Source organism: Trichosurus vulpecula, chromosome 2 (assembly GCF_011100635.1).
Source record: "Trichosurus vulpecula isolate mTriVul1 chromosome 2, mTriVul1.pri, whole genome shotgun sequence".
Taxonomy (NCBI): Eukaryota; Metazoa; Chordata; class Mammalia; order Diprotodontia; family Phalangeridae; genus Trichosurus; species Trichosurus vulpecula.
Genome location: NC_050574.1, coordinates 435907481 through 435929230, shown reverse-complemented (window position 1 = coordinate 435929230; position 21750 = coordinate 435907481). Strand labels below are relative to the sequence as shown.

Sequence of the window (21750 nt, the reverse complement as noted above, 5' to 3'; positions counted from 1 at the left end):
CATCAGTAAGCAGCTGAATAACTGAGGTTCTGAAGAAATTAAGCAACTTGTCCATGGTCACATGTGTTAGTAAACAGCAGAGATGGCATTTGAATCTAGTTCCTTTAACCCCAAATCCAGTGATTTTTCATAGCACCACATTGTCTCCCCCAAAAAGTGTAAATGAATCATTTTAAAGAGAGTAGAAAGAGTTCAGAAAGCGATGGAAGCAAGCAGGGAAGTGTTTAACTGACATGTTAAATTTGAATTATACCTCTTTCTCCCATAAAAAACCAAGCTGTATGTCATGGTTTCACACCATCTCTTCGTATTCTTTCTATAAGGAAACATGCTTTTTTCTTGATGTTTGTCAAATTCATGATAACAAAAAGGACTTTTAAAAAAATGAAATAACTGTAAAAACCATCTGGTACTAGGGGAAAAGTTTGAGAAAGATAAACAATACAGAATCCAAGAATAGAATCCAACATACATAACTGATTAATGTTTGACAAACTTCATGCCTATGAAAATACTGAGAATTCAATCAATAAAAATTGTTAAAAGTAGAGAGCAATTAAGGTAAGAAACGTGTTTCAATCTACATTCTATATCACACACTAAAATAAACTAATCTAGATCTGAATTTTAAAAAAACTTTAATCGGAAAAAACCTGGAAGAAAAATAATCTGTCAACTTGAGAAAAGGAATATTTAAATAGAAGAAATTATCAGAAATATATTATGACAAAAGCAATTCTAAAGTTAAAGAAACATTAAAAAATATTTGCTGTTAATTTATTAATAAAATTCATCTGACATCCAGAATCAGTAAGGAAGTGGTACACATATGTTCCCCAATGGAGCAATGGTCAAAGGGTACACCTGACAATGTTCAAAGAAGGAAATGCAAATTAGTAAAGCAATGAAAAGATGCTCAAACTCTCCAACATAAATCAAGACCTTTCTGAGGTCCCTTCCAGCTCTACACATCTATTGATTAAGACTTTAAAATACCACCTTACATCCACAAAACCCATCAAATGGCAATTAATAATAAAATCCAATGCTAGTAAGACTACCAAGAAGACATTCTATTTACTGTTGCTAGGACTGTAAACCATTAAAAAACTTTTTTGGAGAACAATTTAGTTGTTGCTCAGTTGTTTCAGTCATGTATGACTCTGTGAACCCATTTGGTGTTTTCTTGGCAAAGGGTATACTGGAGGGGTTTGCCATTTCCTTCTCCAGCTGATTTTACAGATGAGAAACTGCAGCAAAGTGACTTGCCCAGGGTCGCACACCTAATAAGTGTCTGAGGCCAGATTTGAACTCAGCCTTTATGGCTCCAGACCAGGCCATTCTATCCACTGTACCACATAGCTTCCCCAAAGAATCACAAAATTGAAAAATGAGTCAACTCAGATATCCCATCACTAGGGTTTTATGCTAGAAACTGCATGAAAAGGAAAAAAGGACTTCTTCGTGTAAACAAAAATATCCAAGCTGTTTTATTTAGAAAAACAAAAAACAAAAAAACAAAAAAACTAGAAATATATGTGTATATATATATAAATATATATATATATATAAACTCCAATTACTAGAGATCACATAATATACCATAAAACATGAAAAATACATGTAAAGTGATACAAAAAATCAAAAGACCCAACATATTGGCTACAATTATGTTTTTAAAAGCTAGAGTTACTGATAAAGGCTTCATTTCTAAAATATATAGAGAACAGAGTCAAATTTATAAGAATACAAGTCATTCCCCAATTGATAAATGGTCAAATGATATAAACTGGTAGTTTTCAGAGGAAGAAACTAAAAGATATCTATAGTCATATGACAAAGTACTCTAAATCACTATTGATTAGAGAAATGCAAATCAAAACAATTCTTAGGTACCACATCACACCTGTCAGACTGGCTAACATGACAAAACATGAAAATTATAAAGGCTGGAGAAGATGTGGGAAAATTGGAACACTAATGCATTGTTGGTGGAGTTGTGAGCTGATCCAACCATTTTGGAGAACATAGTTCCAAATTGCTCTCCAAATTTGGATCCATGTCCAAAAGGCTATAAAAATGTGCAAACCCTTTAAACCAGTAATACCACTTCTAGGGCTGTATCCCAAAGAGATCATAGAAATGGGAAGAGAACCCACATATACAAAAAAATATTTATAGCAGCTCTTTTTCTGGTGGCCAAGAACTGGAAATTGAGGGGATGCCCATCAACTGCGTAATGGCTGAACAAGTTGTAGTATATGAATGTAAAGGAATACTATTGTGCTGTAAGAAATGATGAGCAGAGTTCAGAAAAACCTGGGAAGACTTATATGAACTGATGCTGAGTGAAGTGAGCAGAACCAGAGCCACACTGTGCAATGACTAACTTTGATAGACTTGGCTCTTCTCAGCAATGCAAGGTTCTAAGACAACTCCAAAAGGCTCATGATGGAAAACGCTATCCACATCCAGAGATAGAATTACGGAGTTTGAATGCAGATTGAAGCACACTATTTGCTTTGTTTTGTTTCTTCTTTCTTGTGGTTCATTCCACTGGTCATAATTCTTCTTTGCAATATGTGAAAATATGTTTAACGTGAACTCTTGAGGAGGGGGGAGAAGAAGGAAGGGGAGAGAATTTGGAACTCAAAAATTTGTGGAACTGAATGTTGTAAACTAAACAATTTTTTTAAAAAAAGAAGCCAGAGTTAAAGGAACATCAGACAGACATAGAGGGAACACAAAGAAAAATAAATTTTTATTTAGATTGCGATATTTTGTTTGGTTCTACATTTTAAGTTTGTTATGTTATGGATTTTGTTTGTTATTTCTTATTTTTTGTTTGCTTATAATTTCTTTTGATGGCTAGAGGAGCTTTTAAACATACAAAGAATTACAGAGTTAAGATTATCACGGGGGCAGCTTGGTGGCACAGCAAGTAGAGCACTGGCCCTGGAATCAAGAGTAACTGAGCTCAAATCTGGCCTCAGACACTTGACACATCTACTAGCTGTGTGACCTTGGGCAAGTCACTTAACCCCAATTGCTCTGGCTTCACCCCTGCAAAAAAAAAAAAAAGATTATCATATAGATAAACTAATCCAACAACTTCAGATGTTAGTTATTTTAGATAACTGAGGCCCAGAGAAGTGACTTTCCTAAGGTCATGATCCTAAAACATGCAAATTGAGGCACAACACCAGGTCTCCTTATTCCTAAGTCCAACTTTTTTCCTCTTCTCTTAAAATAATATAATCAAACTAGTTATAGTTTGGCAGAAAGTAATGTTACACATAGCAAACATGATCATTTCCTAGCTCTTTTGTGTCAACACAGCCAAACAATATGTTTTAAAATACACAAGAAACTACGTTTCCATTCTAATCTAGCTTGTTATCCAATATTTGTTAGGTTTTATATTACCATAACATTTTGTGAATCGTCCAGCATCTTCTACCTGTCAGCAAATTCTTTTAAGATAGCATCCTAATGTTGCACTTACTTCAGGATGTAGAGCCTATATGGAGAATTTTATCCTGCTGCTGAGGAGGACAGCCGTGGGGCATACTCAAATTTAGGGGCATGAAACAGAGTATGCACTAGCAGAGACTGCTAAGTGATAAAAAAGAAAGTACTACTACCAAAAGAACGTAATATTCACAAAACCCAAAGGGAAGACAAGGTGGTCAACAGCAAAAGTAACAAAGAGTAAGTCTAGTGAGATGAGGATTGAGAAAAAGCCATCAAATTTGGCAACTAAGAAATCACTGTTAATTTTGATGGCAGCAATTTCAGTGGTAGCCAGATCACAAAGAGAGAAAAAAGTGATTGAGAAGAAAGGAAGCTGAAAAGTATGGAAGCAGCATTTCTAGGAGTTTGTCTGGAAAATGGATTAGAAATACAGAATGATATTTTGAAGGGATAATAGGGCCTAGTAAATGTTTTTTCCCCCTTAAGAATGAAGGAGTTCAACATGTTTGCAAAGAAGGAACCAGTAGAAACAATGAAAGTGAAGATTATAGAAATAGGGAATAACTGATGGGGCAGTCTGATGGAGAAGATTCACTGAGGGTCCATAAGAAGATTTGGCCTTGGCAAACAGCAGGGTCTTCTTCACCAGAAGCTAAAGTAAATGAGGAGAAAACACCAAAATAATCTTCCTAAGAAGTATGTCTGAATGTGTCACCCTACTAAAAGTCTATAGGACTTCTCCACTGCCACTAAAATTAAACATAAATTCCTCAACCTGGCATTTAACACATTCTGCAATCTGGCTTCAACTCATCCTTCCAGGTTTCATATTATTCCACATACTTTACATATTATTCCTTTACATATACTCTCTATTCCTAACTAACCCCTAAACTAGACTTCCTCTTCTGCAAAATATTACATTTCTCACCTCCACACATTTGTAAAAGTCTGTAGTGTCTTGAAAGTATTCCTTCCTTATCTGAACCTCTAGAAATTTCCTTGAGGTCAGCTATCAAGCATTCCCATGTAGCTGTCCCTCAACATTATACTGTTTAGTGCCCTGTCTCCTTACATTATTACCTCACTTATTTGTTCCAACTCTTAGCACAGTGTCTGGCTTAATAAATTAGTAGCTGCTTAATAAATACTTGCTGTGCACGGTGTATCCCCCTATTAAAATATTAGCTCTGTAAAGGCAGAAATGGTTCAATTTTTGTCTTCGTATCCCCAGTCCAATGTCTTGCCCATAGTAGGCATTTATGTAGTTCCTGACCAAGAGTAAACAGTATTTGTCTTTGAGTAGATTGGCTGCAGGAAAATGGTGCTATGGATATAGTAAAAGCTTAATAAATGCTTTTATATTTAGCTAATTTCCCCAGCAAGACCACAAAAGCTATTTATTTAACCCAGAATATAGCTCAAATGAGATCTGCATTCCCGGAGAAAGATGAAAAAGAAAGTTTCTCTTACATTAACTAGAAATTGGTAGGTCCTAAGCAAAATTCTGAATAGATGAAATTTCAAAACCTCGATCCTTCTATTCTGTACTCCTAATCCCAGTACCTCTAGTATCCTCCCAGTTTCCACAAACCCCCCTACTTTGACATCATTATTAATCCTGTCCCAAACTTTGAAAGGGATCAATATTCTAATGAATTCCATTCCCTCTTACTATTCACAACAAAATTTGAAGGCTAGTATCATCTTTCAAGAGGCAATAAATAGAATTTTGATGAATAGCTTTTTAAAACTAAAATGAGTTTTTTAAGTTATTACATTCCAAAGAGTAGAACAAAGACCAAGAAACTTCAGGCATTCTTTTGGGGTAGGCAGAGGAGCTCACCATAAGGGTGACAGGTCACCTCTGAGTTTCTTAGGGATTTACTCTCCAGAAAAGGCCTATCTATACCTGAGAATGTGGCCCATTTTCACCCTTCTCAGCTGGAATGGATTTATGATAAGAACTTTACCCAACTTCTGTACATCCAAGCTATTAAAAAGGGGGGAAAGTTCCAGATCTTAAACTATACTACAAAGCAGTTACTATCAAAACAATCTGATACTGGTTAAGAAACTGAGGAATCAATCAGTGGAACAGATCAGGTATACAACAGTGAAGCAAATGTATCTAAAACGCTAGTATATTCCTAAGCAAGAAGAAACCTGCTAATAAATAGGGCAAGGATTCACTATTTAACAAGAACACCCGGTAAAACTAGACAGCAGTCTAGCAGCAATCAGATTTAGACCAACACCTCATACAAATCAAATGGACGTAAAGACCTAGACAAAAAGGTCACATCATCAACAAATTAGAGAAACAGGGAAAATAAATTACCTTTCAGATCCATGGACAGTGGCACACTTCATGAACAAATAAAGTATAGGGAGGATCAGAGGATAAAACTAACAACTTTGATTACATAAAGTTTTACACAAACAAATCCAAATAAAAACTAACATTATAACAAAAACAGTAAGCTAAGGAAAAAAACCTTTACAACACAGTTTCTCTGATAAAGATCTCATTTCTAAGGTATATAAAGAATTGATTCAAATGTATAAGAACAAAATCCATTACCCAATTGATAAATGGTCAAAGGATATGAAAAGGCAATTCTCAAGGAAATCCAAGCTATCTTTAGCCACATGAAAAAATATTACAAATCACTAATAATTAGAGAAATGCAAGTGAAAACAACGCTGAGGTTTCATCTCACATCCATAAGATTGGTATATCTGACAAACGGAAAATGACACATGAAGAGGGCCTATGGGAAAATAGGCAAATTGATATGACTGTTGGTGGAGTTGTGAATAGGTACAGCCATTCTGGAAAAGTTTTTCAATGATGTCTCAAAAATTAGTTGCACATTCAATTTGATTTACTGATAACACTACTAGGTCTATATACCCCAAAGCCACCAAAAAAGAAAAGGGGCTACGTGTACAAAAATATTTCTACAAACTCTTTCTAGTAGGTTTGGCTGAACAAATTATGGTCTATGACTGTGGTAGAATACTACTGTGGTTGGTATAAGAAACAAAGACACTTTATGAGAGATCTTAGAAGACTTGTATCAATCAACACAAAACGAAGTAAGTAGAATCCAGAGCACAATTTAACATGCAAAAACAAGCTACCTTGAAAAACTTAACATCTCTGATCAACACAAAGATGATCTACAAATCTAGGAGGATTAATGATGAAGAACGTTACCCACGTCCTGACAGAGATGTAATGGACTAACACAAAGACTAAGACACATTTTTGGACGTGGCCAATACAGGAAATTTGTTTTGCTAGACTATGATCATTTGTCACAAGAATTTTGTTCTTTCTTGCTTTGGGGGGTGGGGGTGGTGAAGGAGGACACTTAACCCCATGACATTACAAATTTACACATCCAATTATAATAGTCCTTGATTTACAGTCATTCCTACAGTCCAATACTCCACCGACTTAATGTGCAAATGAACTTTGTCTGGATCTGTACTATAAAGCTTTCCCACCCCACTCCCCACCCCAGGCAGACCTCACATGTCCTTTTCCACCCTACTCCATCCAGCACAGTCACTTCCTCTGAAGATTCACAAATTATGGATTCCAAATTCCTATAACAGTAAAAGCAGTAGTAGAGCCAATTAATAAAGAGGTTAAAAAAAATGACCATTTAACAGCATATGACTAATAATCTAATCCATGTCTGATCCTCCACAATCTGGCTGCCTTTTCATACTTACCATGTATGACCGCCTGCCACTTCCCACTCGCTAATTTTTAGTCAAGATGGCTATAACTATCTGTTATTCCCTTAACTAGTCATCCATCTCCTGCCTCTGTATCTTTATATTCTATCCCTCAAATCTATAGAATGTATTCACTACTCACACTACAACATCTTAGAAATCATTCATACCTTTGAGATTCAGTCCATCACTTCAGACTAGGAAATCTTTCCTGATTCCTCTATACTAGGAATCAACATTATACTATACGTTTTTTAACACTACAATCTCCCCAAGACACTCCTCCCCACTAAGTGTTACCTCCCTCTTCAAATTATCTTTTATTTATCTTCCTGTTTACAAGGTGTGTTCCCTCCAGAAGAGTTCCAGGTCCTTCAGTACAGGTAATGTTTCTTTTTTTCTTTGTACTTCCAGACTTTCCAAGGAGTAGTTCCCAGAAATGTTTTGAATAAGGTACCTTTCTTCAAAGACAAGACTCAGAATAAATTCCAGAAGGCTTATAGGAATAATTTTTTTAAAGCATTGGAATCAAACCTCAGTCAACTCTTTAAAGTGATTAAAGGAAAACTGCACAGCTCTAGTGAGTTCTAACCCATTATAAAACAAGGTGCAAAATTAGTGTCTCAGATGTAAAGATTTTATTTGATTAAAGACTTGAACGCAGCCTTAGAAATCATTCAATCCAAAGCTTCATAACTTGGGTAGCTATAACCTCTTAAAAATTTTTTTGTAACTGCATTTCAATATAATTGGTTTCCTTTATAATCTTATGTATTTTATTTATGCCTTCAAAAACATTATTCTGAGAAAGGAACCACAGACTTTCAGACTGCCAAAAATGTCCACGACACAAAAAGTTTAAGAATCACTGATTTGCTCTAACTTCTTCATTTGTAAAAATGACTTTCACAAGGAAGGACAGAAATTAATAATGGAATTAGGTCTAATACTGATACCTATGAAGGATAAATTGGAAGTGAGATTTAAGAATAGAAAATTTAGTTCAGGTGAAGGTTATTTTGTACATTTTAAAGCCTGATATGCCTTGAATCTCATCAACAGAAGTTTGCCCATTAGGTAATGGACATTTTTGGCCACAGAAATTTACGAGGGAAAAAAATCCACGAAAGCACTGTAATGTGATCAGTGGATGAAATAGCAATGAAATCAAGCTTTTAAGTACAGTTGCATAATAACAAGACACAAAGTAAAAAAGCCAATACCTCATGAGATTGCAGTTCAACATTAAAGAAAGACTCTCCACCTCAGGAGAACCAACAGTTTGATTTTTAAAACTCTTTGGAAAAATGAGAAGGGGAAAAAAAAATCAGTGAAAGATCACTGAACCAACTTCTCAAAAATCTATTTATTAGGTGCTACTAAGTTTCTCCAAAAGTAATTTCCAAGATATTTGTGAAGATCTACCCAAAAAAACATTTCTGAATTCCATGCCACGTATGAAAGTATTTCTTGACCTTCTGTTGCAAAAAAAAAAAAAAAAAAAAAGTCTGGAATTGTAAACTGAGAGACTTCATATAGAAGACTATGATACTGTATCATAGTAAATACAATTTTATGTGATCAGTTACTGTAATTTTATTTATATACACAATAGAAAGATTAATACTGTATACTGTACAAGTGTATCATTCACAGATGACCAAATATGGTGTTTGCAATTATTCCAATAAAAAATTGGTATCAGCACCCCCCCCCCATTAAGAATGTAAGGTATTATAAATCACTTCTACTTGAAAATCACATCTTCCCTCCATCATTTCGATTACAATCCTTTTTCCAGAACTATAATCAACTAAGGAAGGTGGCTGCCTACACTTAATGTAAAAAAATTACACACATAGAAGTAGTTTGACATGTTGAATGAGCTATGACTTTTTCTTGTGATATGATGCTATTTGGGGGGACAGCCCCAGAAAGAAGCACAGGAAAAAAAGCTAGGAATCTATGTGGAAGGAACCGAACCCCTGCATAATGTACTTTAACATCAATGGAGCCAAAAGCAACAGATGAGAGGCAATACAGCATTCAGGGAAGGCGTGTGTATCCCATCTCAGATATCCCTAAGCTGTATGAACATGGACAAATTACTTAACCTCTTTAAAAGCCTCAGTTTCTTCATCTGTAAAATAGGGATAACAATACAATGACAGGGGTGTTTGAAGAAAATGTTTTGTGAAACTTAAACCACGACATTATTAATAATTCTCAGGTGATAACAATCTTTTGCAGATAGCATCATGAAACTACTCATTTCCTTAGCTCTGGTAATTATAAGTATACCTCAAATACATGGAGGTTGTATACTAGGCAAGTCTCTGGGCAAGTCCAACCTCAGTACACAGTACCACAGGCAACTCTCTCACAAATAAGTGGCAACAAAGATGCTGACCTGAATTAGCAGAGGAAGTATTTCTCACCATAAGTTACCTATACCAATGAAATCACAGGTGTGGATCAATGATTATTTAAAATACAACTGAGAATCAAGAAGCAAATAGGCTCTGAACAACCAAAATTGATTTTACAAAGTGTATAACAATAGATGTGCTTTGTGTCTATTTACACAAATTTATTTAGCATACAATTCTAATCTAAGGTCTGGTTTCCTAAAGCAGAGAAGATAGAAATTCCGTATTACAAGGGAAAAAAGGGGAGTAGTAGCATAATGCTAATGGAGGAAAACTACAAGAGTAATTAGCTATCAATTAATAAAAGAGAACCAAAAAAATTAAATCAAACTCAAAAAGCATAGCAGTCTGAGGCTAGTCTATTAGGTAATAAACAGCCCCGAACCCTAGCCTTCACAAGTTTCCTTCCAAGTCACCCAGTTTGGTAATTATGTGCCTCTTCCTTCTCATTATTTCCTTCCCTCCCTCCTCCATCTGATCAGCTGCCAAATCCTGTCACAATCACAATCTCAACCCTTACTGAAATACCCTAGTTCAGGCTTTCATTTCTTTCCTCTGAAATTCCAGAAATACCCTCATGGTGCACTATAAAGGGTGCTGGATTTATAGTTGGAAGACCTGAATTCAAATCCCAGCTCTACTCTTTAATATGTGAGATTTGGGGTTATTTAAGCTTCCTGGGCCTCAGTTTTCTTACCCGTAAAATAAGGGAGACTGACTTGTAAGGTCTCTTTCAGCTCTAGATCTATGTTCCTATGATACTGAATTTTCCTTCCTGCCTTTTTCATTCAGTCTCTCCTCTCTGATCTTCAAAGGGAAGACCAAATAAGCTTTCTATTCCTTATCATCATTACCTCAAGTAAATAATCAAGTAATAGTAATTATACTCTCATCCTATGCCCCCCCCCCATATTTCCCTTTCCCTTCAAGGACTAACTCAATTCCAAGCATGACCTGCTCAATGAAACCCTTCCCTGATACATATATACACATACAACCCCTGGGCCCCACCAACATACACACATACCTGGCCCTCAGGTGAAAATCATCTCTCTCCCTCCTCAAATTTTCACAAGAACTTTGCCTAGGCCTTTCCTTTGCTCTCATACATTTATATGGAGCTCTAATCCTGATAAAGCACTTTCCTTACAACAGCCCTATGAGGCAGTTGGTATAAATGCTATCCCCATTTTACTGAGAGGATGAGGATGGGGATATGGGGGGAGAGGGGGAGAGATGGAAGAGGGCTTAGTATAGTGAAAAGAACACTAGACCCAGAGTCGGGAGATCTGAATAAGAATCCTGCCTCTTCATCAGTTCATAAAAGTTTTCCCAGATGAATTCAATCAGGAAAACAATATATACCAATACAGAGACAAGCAATTTTGAAAGACTTATTTGATCATCGCAATGACCACCCAGGATCACAGAAGACCAATGATGATGCATGCTATCTACCTTCTTGTCAGGGGCTCAAGATGGAGAATGACACACACACACACACACACACACACACCCCACCACCACCACCACCACCACCACCACCACCACCACCACCACCACCACCACGCCCCCCCCCGGTTAATGTGGAATTTGTTTTATTTGTCTATGAACATTTGTTATAACAGGAGGAAGGGGACAAAGATGGAAATGAAAGGCAAAGAAAATGCATTCTTGTTAACTGATGAAAACATAAAATTAAAAAAAAATCCTACTTCCCATACTTATACATATTTTGCAATATTTTGCAATCCTGGACAGGTCACTGAACATCTCAGTTTTAGTTACTCCATCAATGCACTATTGTATGTATGTGAGATTGTTTTTAAAGTGATTCGCCCAAGGTCACACACAGCATTTTGGGTTTAGATTTTCATTCTCCCATACACCTTTTTTCTTTTCTTTTGCAAGGTCTGCTGCATCACAGAAGTAGGCACTTCGTAAATGTCTGTTCAAATGAAGGGGTATATACTTCATGTTCCTGAGGATGTTACTGGATGACATTACTATAAAGGATAATAATAATGACCCTGAAAGTCATTTAAAAAAAAAAGATAAATACACTTAAGTAAATTCTTTCTAAGAAGGTATATCAAACATTATAGGGAAAATTCCCACCAAAAAAGGCTAAAATAAGCAAGATTCAAATAATTTAGAGAAAACAAGCTTATTATCTGGAATATGAAGCCAAAAAAATGGGGCACTGCTATATTAACTGCATGTATATTCTCCAGCCCTTCTTTCCTTCCTTTCCATGACTCTCTCCCTCCCACCCTTTTAACAATTTTGTTGTTGTTCAGTAGTGTCTGGCTCTTCATGACCCCTTTTGGAATTTTCTTGGCAAAGATACTGGAGTGGTTTGCCATTTCCTTCTCCAGCTCATTTTACAGATGAGGAAAATAAGGCAAACATGTTTAAGTCACACAGCTACTAAGTGTCTGAGCCTGCATTTGAACTCATGTCTTCACTGATCTTCAAAGTCCAGGTCAGGAGCCTGGACTCAGTACACAGAAGCCTCATAGCTTGTAATCTTCCAGAGATAAGCAACATAATCATTACTTCAATGAAAAGCAAATGTTTTAAACCCTGAAATTATTTTAAACTGATCAATAGAGGAAGGAAAACCAAAATGTGTGGATACATCTTAAGCATGTAAATAAAACTTGGTTTCAAACGCAGTTCACAAAAGGACTTCCCCTAACTGCAAAGAATGTTCATGACTCAGTCAGATACTCGACCAGTAAGTATTTACTGAGCACCTATTATGTATAAATTTGTACACTCCAAAGCACTTAAGTATAAGACTTAGTCTTCACCCCAAGGAGTTTACAGGCTAGCTGGAGAAATTTTACAGCAAAAACAACTAGAGAATAAGGCTCATGAAAAGGTAGCACTTGATTTAAAACTTAAAAATTATCATTTAGAAAATCAAAACAAGAGGGATGGTATATCAGGCAAGAGGAGCAATAAGGAGGCAGATAAGCAAACAGAGGATGAATAGAGTGGTGTGGCCTGATTACCCCAAAGACTGGATTCTGATGCCTCCAAATTTTATGTCCCTGAGAAATTATATTTTGAGGGATACAGTTTAGAATTCAAAACCACCTTGACAAAACTGAGAAATAAAAAGTAAGGCAAGATTAAAACGGAGTTCCATTTTTCTTTTTTAAAGGTATTCAGATAATAGGAAAAGACCATACACAAAACCAAACTGAGGGTCAAAGAAACTAAGTTAAATTTCAGTGAATTTTAATTCACTGAAATAAATTAAGACCACTGTTCCTAAAATGATAGATAGAAATGGTATTATGGAAAGAGAGTTGGCCTGCGAGCCAGGGAGGCCAAGGTTCAAACACATCCTCTGACACAGTATGACTGTGACCTTGGGCAAATCACAATAAAATTGCAGAGAAAGTGGTGGCTTTCATTGGCATGAGTTTTCTTCACCAAGGAGGAAACTAGTAAAATCACAGATGCAGTTTCCTATCCCTTTCCTATTCCTAAATTCAAGATATAACAACACTAAAATAATTCTACCATACTTGACACATTTTTAGAGTTTTCAAATAAACCCTATTAGACAAGTCATATAAAGAAACTAAAAGATTCAGACAATAAAAATAAGTACAGAAAAAATCTCATTAGAGATAATTCCATTACACACAAAAAAGTTCCAAATAACCAATCCACTGCTACATCCCTGCAAATAGAGCCCCATTCTGTTGCATTCCATTTATTCATCTTATAATATTCCCTATAACCTACTTTTTTCTAGTCTCTGTCCACCTCACAAAATAAGTCTTTCTATTTATATGCTACCTCTACTGTCAATGGGGCAGGTGAGAGGAGAACCAAAATGTCAGTCCAATCTGGAAGAATACCTAGAACGAGGCTTCTTTATGTGTAGCATGCTTCACCCCGTACCCTGGTCCCCCCACCAGCCCCTTCACCAAACCTGGTGAAGTCCCTTGGACTCTTCCTCAGAATAAGGTTTTCAAATGAGGAAAATAAATAATGGAAAATAGTTATGTTGAGATGCTATTACCAAAAATAATTTTTTTAAAGTTCCTGGACCCCAGATTAAGAACCTTAGAGGTTATCTCATCTAACTGGCTCTTTGCAGCTCTCTCCCTCTAACACCAAGCAGCAAACATCTTCACACTTCCTGACCTCCTTACCTCAATCCTCTCTAACACAACCAAAATCTCTGGGAACCAACACACACAAAACCATCCAGGGAAAAGGACTTTTTACTTTTCTTAATGGATCCAAAGAAGTTAATTTACCTTGTTAATTCAAGTCTCCTTCATTCAGCTCTAGATCCTCTTACTCAACATAACTCCACTACAAGGCATTGCTTGATTAACAATTTAGATGTCTGATGAAGTTTGCCACAATGGAATTTTAATTACCTAAGTTGAGAAAAAGACAAATAATGTAGAAAGAATACAGTAGTCAGGATTTTTCTTGAAAAGGTTAATTTGGCATTCTAAGTACTAAAAGAATAAGAAATAAGCTATTTAATTTCACTGACCAAAAGCACATGAAAATGACTGAAATTATGAGACTATTTAAGACTGGGAAGAGATTTGTGATTGAAAACATTTCTTTAAACACACTAGTACAGATTACTAAGAGATCATGGAAATCAATTTCAAAGTAACTTCAATAATCAAATTGCCAGCCAGCCTTCTGCCTTTGATAGCTTTACTAATATCCTCACTTGGGGAAGACCCAAGGCTGAGAAGATGACAACCTTAAAGCCCTTTCAGACCAAAGACTATAATATATAACAAATTATATATAACATAACAAAATTTAGCTCAAATTCATGACTAAAAGTACAAAGTACTTTAATCTGAAATGGATTTGGCAGTATTATTTAACCATAACAAAAGCTTGAAATATAATGCATATTTATGCCACATTTCAAGTACTATTTCAAGGGTAACAAGCTTCATTAAAACTCTTATGGTAGAGTGAACCTGACACCACCAATACATCCATATTGAGGAGACACTTAAATTACTTGATTACTGAGAAGCTGTAAAGGCTAGAAACTTTCACGAAGTCCTTTTTGTGCTTCAATATGGACCTTTCAAATGACAACACTAAAATTTCCACTGTAATCCTTTCTGAGAATTTATTTGCCAGAAAGATCTTTCAGAATCTTTACATTCATATTGAGACCTGATTTTTCCAAATAGGTCCTACTTCTAATCAAAAAATTTAGTACAATAAACACTGAAGAAAAAGACAGACCCTCAAAATCTACCTACTGTGTAATCTTTATTTCCATTCCTTTCACAAGTATAATTATCAGGACTAGTCAAAAGGCCTAATATAAAATTAAAATTTTTTGTAGAAATAAAACTGATTTTACATACTCAATTAAACGTAACATTCAGAGCATGATATTAACCCAATTTCACATAATTCATGAATGCTAAATATATACTCAATGCTGAAAAATCTAAAGGACCAGTACCTGAATTTTGTAATTTTTTTTGAAACTTCAGGTTGACCCAAAGTATTTTAGCAAAAAATAAACTCATCATGCAATTCAACAAAATCTGTCTCTGCATGACCACATACATACCATCGAACAAGAACTATAAAGCTACAAAGCTTTGTTAATATGTCCAGTGAGACCATTTCCCCAAACTGCAGAAAATTTATATTCACAAAAATGACAACTCCAAATTTATAAAGAATTCCTGAAATATACATTTATTTAACTAAAACAAACCACTATTTTTTCTACATTTAGAAGAAAAATTTCCTTAGAATTACCAAGTGGCACAAAGCCTTACAATACTGAAATAGCTGCAAATACCAACACACACAAAACCCCTAAACTACCCCCCCATTATATTTTCAATTAAGCTGTGACAACTTCAAACACATTAAAGAGATATATGCTCCAAAAGCTATTTTTAACATTTCAAGATTAAGTCCTATGCTCAAAAAAGGACAAAAGGGACAAGAACGTATGGTGGTGTTTTTTTTTTCCAAGGAGGGCATTTTCAAGAATTCAACTGCAAAAAAAAGGTACAAAAAACTTTACTTTTAAAGCAATACATTAGAAAGGTCATGGGGCTTAGTGTAAATGAAGGTTAGAATAGAAGCATGATGCTATTTTAAAGACTATATGTCAGCAGCAAAAAAAAAAAAAAAATTTAAAGTTTTTAACATTTAGTTTAGCAACCAAAGTATTTGAAACATAACTGATCAGTTCTACACGTCTATCAACCCTCTTCCCAAGATGCTATTATAACAGGATTAAACAGGTCTCTAAACCAACCCAAGTTTCCACAATCACTTCAGTATCAAATTGCTGAGTAGTAATTAAATAGAAAAACCCATGCAAGTCTCAGAAAAAAGAAAAAGATTCAACAGAGTGAGAGAAATTAAAAGAAAAAATGAGCATTTCTACAATCTAAGACTTGGAGGGGGCAGCTAGGTGGCCCAGTGAATAGAGCAGCAGCCCGGCAGTCAGGAGGACCTGAATTCAAACAGAGCCTCAGACACTTGACACTTACTAGCTGTATGACCTTGGGTGAATCACTTAGCCCCAATTTCCTTGCCTTCCCCCCTCAAAAACACAAAAAAGAATTGGAGACTTGAATTTGGAATTATGCGAATATAGCAACTAAAATGCTCATGCCCTCTGATGCAGAGATTCTACTCCTAGACATGTGACCCTCCCCTCCACTGCCACCAAAACATTTATAGCAGCATTTTTTGTGGCAGCAAAGAACTGGAAACAAAGATGCCCATCCACTGGGTAATGGCTAAACAAATTGTAGCACACGGGTATAATGGACTATTACTATACTATTAAGGAAACTATGAAAACAATGACTAGCAAAGTAGGGAGAAACTTATGAACTGACGCAAAGAGAATTAAGCAGAACCAGGTAAACAATATACATAATGACAACAACGTAAATGAGAACAAAACAACTGGAAGTGAGTGCTATGAAATTATAATCAAGTTTCGCCCCAAAGAAGAGATATGAGAATAGGCCTCTCTCTTGTACATAACACATGACTTCTTTATTACGTTACTTTTGGTGAACTTTTTTATCTTCTTTATTCTTTATAAGAGATGGCTCTCTCTAGGAGATGGGAAATGCAGGGTGTCCCAAAAGACTTTTATAATGTCCTCTATAAGTGATGCAAAATCAAAGATATCAATGAAAAAAGGCTTGAGGAACAAAGGTGTAAGCCTCTTGTTTTCAAAAACTAAACTGATATTGATTACTATTGTGTCATTTTCCTGAAATATCAGCAAAATGTATTTGGACATACCAAAAGAATAAAAGGATCCAAAGAAAATTCTAATTACTTGCTTATTTTCACCTTGCTTAGCTATCTAACACTAATAAGGAGTTCTCAGGTATAGGCTAAAGGAAAGGAGGGGAGGAAGAGAACTCGAATGAGTTCAAGTTACTCAAAGTTCCTCAAAGAATCTAGAATATCAAAGTTCAGGCTTTTGGCTGTTACTTAGCATACCCCCCTCCCAAGAAATTGTCCCTTCTGTCAGTTGTAGTTGTACCTTCAATAAAAGTGAGGTCAACAAACAAAAAGAAGCAGTGATCTAAAAACAGCTAACAACAGTTTGAGATACCTTTTTAAAAAGCAGAAAAGTCCTTGTTAAAAGTGCAAAAGTTTCTGGAGAAAAAGTAAGCATAAAGGAAAGATCCCCAGCAGAGGAACAAGTAACAGAAAGAATTTGTTGGGCTCATATGGGGCAAGAATGTGTTTTTTCCTGAAGGATTTTTAAATTTATACCTTTCAAGAATTTAACAGAACATTGACCTAGCAAATACCTTTACAGAGTTCACTTTAGACACACTACACTTCCACCTACCTTAGGCTTTGTTCGTTCTCAAATAAGGTAATGATGAAATTTAAAGCACGAAAGTTTAAAAATCATAACCAAGTACATGGACATGATTTCCCAACTAAGAAAAGAAACAACTGCCACCTTTACTAGAGCAAAGATGTACTTTCACTTAGAAGGCTTTAAAGCTAGCAGCATTTTTGTATGAAGTCAAGATGGCAGCCTTCTGAATTCTTGAATTACAACACATCAAGTGTGTTTAAGCATCTTTTTTAAGGATAAAGGATAAGGGTAGTTTGTAACCAGTCCGGTTGGCCATAACACTTCATGGTACTAAATCAAAACGACTGTCGGTATTTTCAAGCACTACTCCAAGAAAGTTAAGAATGACGTATTAAAAAGTCCTAAGAGGTGCCTAATAAATGTTAGCTGATTAACCATACATGGATAATAATATATTCTGGTAGGACACTTTTTAAATACGCCAGTACAATTCACATAAATCAAAAATTTTCTCCCAAAAAACAGATCTTTCATTAAAACGATTAAGTTTAGTCAACTCACACAAAGAGTAAATACTTCACAAATGCCACATAAGCTTATCTGCAAGTCAACTGTGTTGAAATTCAAGTAGCCTATCAATTAAGAACATCCTATAAAATTATATCCCAAGTATTACTACCAAACTTAAGCTTTTCCGGTGCTTTTTTCAGCTAACACAGGTACTCGAACAAATACAGAAGAAGTATGCATATACAACCCATGTATGTGTATATGTATATACACGTGTGTGTGTGTGTATACACCTGCTCCACATTATTTGGTCTACAGGCACAGCCGCTGAGGAAACGATACACATAATATCCCAAACTTCTGGCTCTCATCACACAGGTCCCAGGATTTAATGTTAATAACTTTGCATGGGCATGAATAAATGGGAAGCTGAAGCAGGGTGAAGGCCGGCTTCTGCACTCAAAGATTCTTTTCAGTTAACAAATTAAGGGGCAGTGAAGGACGGGACGTGGGACAGAAAGCCTCGTTCAGACGTCCAGTAGGATGAGGGCTCCAGGGAAATTGCAGGTTATCTGAAGAGGAGGAGGGCCTGAGGAAGGAAGGAAGGAGGGAGAGAGGGAGGGGGTGGACGAGGACTCGGGCCTGAGATCCAGGCGTAGCTGGGGCCTAGTTCCATCGCTCCAAATCACTCCACCTCAGTAATGGCGTTTGGTGTCAAGTGAAACGAGCCCGGGAGCCGGTCCGCCACAAGCCCGACTCTCGGGCCTGCTGACAAGGCCGCCCAGGGCAGTGTCAGCGAGCACACGCCGCCGCTCGAGCCTCCTCCATCCTCTTCCTCGGGCCCAGACAGGACGGGAAGGGGGAGGAGGGGGAGGGACGAAGCCGTCAGCCATTTTCCCTTACAGTCCAAAACACACACAAACACACACAGACACACACGCGAGCGGACGCACGGGCGGCCCGGGCCCGGCTCCGAAATGCCCGGAGCGGAGGCGCCCCCGGGCCGAGCGCCGAGACCAGTCTCCCCGCACGCAACCTCCCACCCCACCCTGCCCAGGAGCAGGGAGCGGAACCGAGGCAGGAGAAAAGCCCGAGCCCCCGGGGAGAGACAGGGGTGTAGACCCGGCGCGGCCTCGCACACGCACACCCCCCGGCCCTTGCCTTCCCCTGCCCCCGATCCTGCAGTTTCATGCCGGGAGGCGCAGCGCCCGGGGAGGGGTCGGTACTCACCGCACAACACAGGCGCCTTCTCCCTACACCGAGAACACAACGAGGCGGCGGCGGCGGCCTAGGCTGGCAAGCGGCTGCGGACGAGGGAGGAAGGGCTCAGCCCCGAGTACAGGCCGAGCGCAGGGGCATCGCCGCCCCCCCGGACCGGGGAAAGGCAGAGGCCGGGGGCAGCGGACTGCGGAGAAGGCGGCTGGGAAGCCGGGGCTCCGAGGAGGAGACGCGGCCCGGGGGTGTGAGCGCGGGGAGAGGAAGAGGGAAGGGGGAGGGCGGGAGGGACGGACACACCGAGGAACCCGCACCGAGGCCTCCCTGGGGTGCACGGCTCTCCGCGCCGGCCCAGCAGCCGCTGCCGCCGCCTCCGGCTCCGCTAGCGGCGGCTCCTCCAGGTGCCGGGGCTCTAGCCGGGCTCGGACGGACGGACGGGCGGGCGGGCGGGCACCGGGAGGTGCGTTTCTCCTGCGTCACCTCCTCCTGCTCCTCCTCCTCCTCCTCCCCGCAGCGGCGGCTTCTCCTCCCGGCGGCGGCTGCTGCTGCTGCTGCTGCCCCCGCTCCGGGCCTGCGTCCGCTCCTCTCGCCCCGCTCCCTCCCTGGCTCTTCGCCGGAGCTCCGACGACAGTACCCGGCGCGGGCGCGGGCACGGCCCCGCTCCCCAGTGGGAAAGGCGGCGGGCTGACGGGCGGGAGGGCCGGCTGACGGGCTCAGGTTCCGGCGTGGGGCAGGGAGGGGCCAGGCGGCGGCTGAGGCCTGTGCGACTGGGGGACGGTGAGGATGCGGTTCCTGACGGACAGCGGCCGAGAGTCCAATTCGCTACCGCTTAGTCCCGTCTTCGTCAATATGGCGGACCAAAAAAAAAAAAACGCTCGGGCGGCGGCAGCGGCGGCGGCGGCGGCGGCGGCGGCGGCGGCGCAGACTCCCACCAGCCCCAGCGCCACCCTGAGCCCCGTGTCCCCCCGCCCCCGCCTAGTCCCTCCCCCCTTGCCCTCCCCTTCCTCCCCTTCCCTACTCCCCCCCTCGCTCCCCTCATGCACTTCCCCTCTCCCCTCCTTCCTCTTCCTCCCCTCCCCCGCCCCAGCTGGTGCTCATGGTCCCGAGGTAGCGCGCGCACCGCCCGGGTCTCGCGTCTCTCGGAAGCGCGTGTAACGGAGCGCCAAAGCGTCGGCCCCGGGAGAAAAGAAAAACTAGCCCTCACCTCTCCCTCCCTCTTCTAGAGGGGCTGCGACGCGGGGGCGTAAGGCGGGAAAGGAAGCCCGCTGGAAGCGCTCGCTCCTGTTTTTTTTTTTTTTTTGCTATACTGGTTCTGAGCCAGCCCCGGGTCACGCAGCGGCCAGTGCCCGTAATTTCCCCCTTCCCCCTGGGTACCAAAGCGGCGGGAGGGCGGAGGTAGTTCCGAGGATCTGCCCCGAGAGCTGCCAGGAAAGGGGAATGGGGGGAGGGAATCCGTCGAAGGGAGAGGTTGGGCGATGGCGCGTGGAATAAAAAGAAAAGGGTCCAAGACCTGGAGGTAGGTGTAAGAAAAGAGTGAGTGGAAGGATGGTGTCGGAGTCGGGGGGCGGCCGTGGCCCTACGGGGGTCGAGGCGTCGGGCTGGGGCCATGGACTAGACGGGGTTAATCGAGCCGGCCGCAGCTGCGTTCCGACAGTTTCACTTCTGCCGCTTGTTTTTGTTCCATTGTGAACCGCGCCGTCGCCGGTTAGTGCCCGGATGATGACGTCAACCAGCCACCCCCTTTTTCCCGGCTTGGGGGAGGGAGAAGACTCACGCGACTCCCCGGCGGAACTTGGGGCGAGAAGGCCGCGCTGATTGGGTGTTTCCTCTCCCCCTCCTCCCCCCGTCACGTGGCTTATTGCTGAGCCCGGAGCCTGGGTGGGAGGGGGCGAAATGAGTTGGGGACGGTGAATTCTATCGGACTGGGCAGGTCTGTGCGGACCTGATAGGGAGCCGGGTGGCTGGCAGGTACGCGGCCCGCGGCCGTGGGGAGGAGGCGTGCACCCGAGGCTCGGCTTCAGCGTAGCCAAACGCTTGGACCTCTCGCCTCGTCCTGCCTGTGCCCTGGCGCTCGTACCCCCGGCAGGAGAGTTTGTGAACCCCCTCCTCAAATGAGAAAAAGCAAACTTAGACAATCAAGTGAAGAGGAGGAGATCTAGCGCGTCCGTAGCGCTTCCATTCGAGGCCGTTTGGCCCGGAGCTGTCACCATCGCCGATCCTGTTTTAATTCTGAGTCAAAATCTGAGTGTTCGTTGTTTGAAGGTGTTGATACACTTAGCCTGTATCACGTGGAGAAGGCTAGCCCCCGGAGCTGTGAGGATAAAAGGGTGTTTGCGAAGCTGTTCTACGGGGCGGGGGTTCATCTGGCCTGTCAAAATTGACATCTGGTTCAGAAGCCCTGGCGCGTAACCACTCGCGTCCAAAGTTAGAAAGACCCTATTCTTGAAATTGTGCGTAGAGCGTAGAGCGTGTGGGACCCCATGGAAAGAGCACCGACTCGGGCGTCAGACCACCCGG

At 40.2% G+C, this 21750-nt stretch overlaps 1 protein-coding gene across 5 annotated transcripts in view; it reads right to left on the bottom strand.

Moving 5' to 3' along the window:
- USP9X (ubiquitin specific peptidase 9 X-linked) overlaps nucleotides 1–19463 on the bottom strand; it is a 257781-nt gene extending 238318 nt beyond the window's left edge. For 2 of the 5 annotated variants that reach the window (XM_036744544.1, XM_036744547.1), the window contains exon 1: nucleotides 19249–19463. The gene's annotated coding sequence lies outside the window, so the exon portion shown is untranslated. Of the gene's footprint in view, nucleotides 1–13942; nucleotides 14016–19248 lie in introns of those variants that run through there. The other 3 variants (XM_036744546.1, XM_036744548.1, XM_036744545.1) reach the window with 2 other exon arrangements.
- Nucleotides 19464–21750: the final 2287 nt, after the last annotated feature.